The sequence below is a fragment of the Melopsittacus undulatus genome, chromosome 9 (genome assembly GCF_012275295.1).
Source record: "Melopsittacus undulatus isolate bMelUnd1 chromosome 9, bMelUnd1.mat.Z, whole genome shotgun sequence".
NCBI lineage: Eukaryota > Metazoa > Chordata > Aves > Psittaciformes > Psittaculidae > Melopsittacus > Melopsittacus undulatus.
Window position 1 is genome coordinate 15,265,353 of NC_047535.1, and position 2,724 is coordinate 15,268,076.

Genomic DNA, 2,724 nt, shown 5'->3' on the forward strand with positions numbered 1-2,724 from the left:
AATATATCCTTTCAGCTAAATACAGCTAAAAGTTTATTACACAAACACGTAAAAAGCAGACTTAAGTACTTCTCATCCATGCATTTCCTATTCATTCCTAAGGGTGCCCACTTGGGTGCCTCAACTATTAATCTGCTTTTGTCTTGTGTATACAAAACAATTCTTTCCTTAGATTCACTAACTTTCATATCAGTTGTGAGTTACTGCCAAAGCACATGAATTTGAAAATCAAGCATTACCGCTAATTTAATAGCCAACAAGTATTTCTGTCAAATCTGGCAATATTCAGTGACAAAGCCGGATAACCAATATTTCAGTACTAACTCACGGTATTTGTGCCTCAGGTTATTGAAGTCCTTTCACATAATGCTGATTTAAAACAACAACAATGAAAAAGAAAACATTAATGGCTTAAGTGAGTTGTGTCTCCTATTACCTTTACTGGCATTACTCAGAAGTTACTTAGGAAAGGTATTTCATGACACTCGATGTCTGGAGAAATGGTTCCTTATGACGCTGAAGGTCACTGAAATAATATGCTTAGATTTAAGCAATCACTGCAGGAACAGAGGGTATTTCAGGAGCAACCTAAACAACAGTCAAGTTTAGGAACAACCAAAGCCACACAAAAACCCTTGTGGTTTGCCACTGAAGTTAAGCACAACTTTACATATACAACTCAGGTGGATACCTTTCCACAACAGATGTATGGAAAATAAGACTGGAAATGCCAACAGTATAAAAACTATGTGGAATATTTCATACAAAATACTCCAAATACTTTTCATTATGTAACTTTTATTTGAGACACACATTGTTGTAAAAAAGTTCACATGGAATAATAAAACCACTGGAGTGTGAAGGTTTGGGGTTTTCATAGGGGTTGGGCTTGGTTTTTTGTCTATACACATCAATACACAATTATTGATCAGGTTTACAAGTTAACCACATGACAAGTTCACTTTTATCCGCAGGAGCTTTTCACATTACATCTTTATATCAGAGATAAAATGTGTTTGAACATACAGAGTAGAACACTTCTATTTCAAAACTAAGCATTTTCTCAAGGACTATAGTTTTTATTCTGAATTTAGTAGCTATATAGCATTAAAATAACTGTAATTGAAGTTTTATTTGCAAAAATGTCCGTAAGGCCATAGGAATGCACTAAAATAGTTAAATCCACCAGAAACAAGAAAAATCAAATAAATGGAAAACCTGCTTTTGTGGAAGAAAGAAATACAAGTTTTATTTGTGAGAATGAAAACGACATAAGCAGTTCAGTGAATGGAGGAGAAAAAAAAGACTTATTTATCACCTACAGACCAATCCTTAAGGTTAACATTGCAAAATTTAAGTTACATTAACAGGTAACCAAATAACAGATGCTTTTTCACAAATAACACATTTATGTATTTTACACATTATTCATGTACTTTCAAATCATTATCCATTCACAATATTTTAACGTGATATGTATATTAAAGACTCCTTTATTCTCTTGTGAGAGTGATCAACTTAATTCACTTGACTTCAGCAGACTAGTACAGGAAAGGTACTTACAATAGGAAATACTTTCTGTAAAAAGAACTACAGGTCTGAAAAGTCAATGAGCATTTTAAGACTGTCCCCCCAGTAGAAAAGTGAGTGCGTTAAGTTTCGCTAGTGGTTTAAGCTTTAGCAATAATAGAACTTCCAGGCAGTAAGTAAATCAAATATTCTGTACACACTCAACAAAACCTCCTTGTGCACATTTTGCTGAGCACAGGCTGAAAGCTAAAACTGCAGAGCACTGAGAGCAGTTTGGGGTTTGTTTGGCGCTTTTTTTCTGGTTTGTTATTTTTTTTTCCTTAAACCATTTAGAAAAATATTGGTCAAGGTAATAGTGCACAGACACGGGGCAGAGGAAAGAGTGCCTACAACTCCATAGCACAAGCAGCATTTTTGTTTTAGCGAAATCCACCACAAAACGCCTGCCTTTCCTGAAAGGTTAATGGCAGTTTCTGGAACAAAACAGAAATACATTTGCTGCTTAATGAATAATCATTATATGACTTTCATTCTAATGGCCATTAGAATACTAACTACTTGACTGAGGTATAGTTAAGAGTCCTTCAATGTTGAGATTATATAGTCTTGAGCAAAGTAGCAACAGAGGCTGCACAAAACAATCATAGTGATATTAGAAAAGCCTGTAGTACCCAGCATCTGATGCGTAGGCAAAACATACCATCATCACCCACCTGTCTAAAGGAAAACAGAGCTAAAAAAAAACTCCCAGTAAAACATACAGCTGATCTGCACGCTAGGATACAGCACATTTCTCAATGTCTGACAAGTCAGACTGTATACAGAAAGAGGTCTACACTGACCAAAAGTTAGCACACAGATAAAGTGCAGCCACTCAGCCATTTAATACTGCTGGAGAAAAGGGGTGAGGGCAAAACAGCAAAAAAAAAGAGAGAAATTTGCATTTTACCTTATCCATAAGACCACATGAAATTAGAATTCTTCAGTATCAGCAGGGGACAACAAAATTGCATTAAATTCTTCTACAAATAGAAAAAGATGAACTTTACATGAACATTAAGCAACGTGAAATATTTACTGCATTATTTTATCATGCATAAAGTGAGTTTCCTATGGTCTTACCTCACATTTATGTACAGTTTAGCACAGCTAAATGTAAGAAAATAGCAAGGTTTTTTTCTCCCCACTCCCACC

The 2,724-nt window shown here is 35.1% G+C and overlaps 1 long non-coding RNA gene across 1 annotated transcript; it reads right to left on the bottom strand.

Annotated features, from left to right (window-relative positions):
- Nucleotides 1-778: 778 nt before the first annotated feature.
- Nucleotides 779-2,711, bottom strand: LOC115945957 (uncharacterized). The gene is made up of 2 exons (XR_004080126.1): nt 2,480-2,711; nt 779-2,003 (listed from the first exon to the last, which is right to left on the bottom strand). It is a non-coding gene; the product is annotated as an uncharacterized lncRNA (long non-coding RNA).
- Between the last annotated feature and the right edge of the window lie 13 nt (nt 2,712-2,724).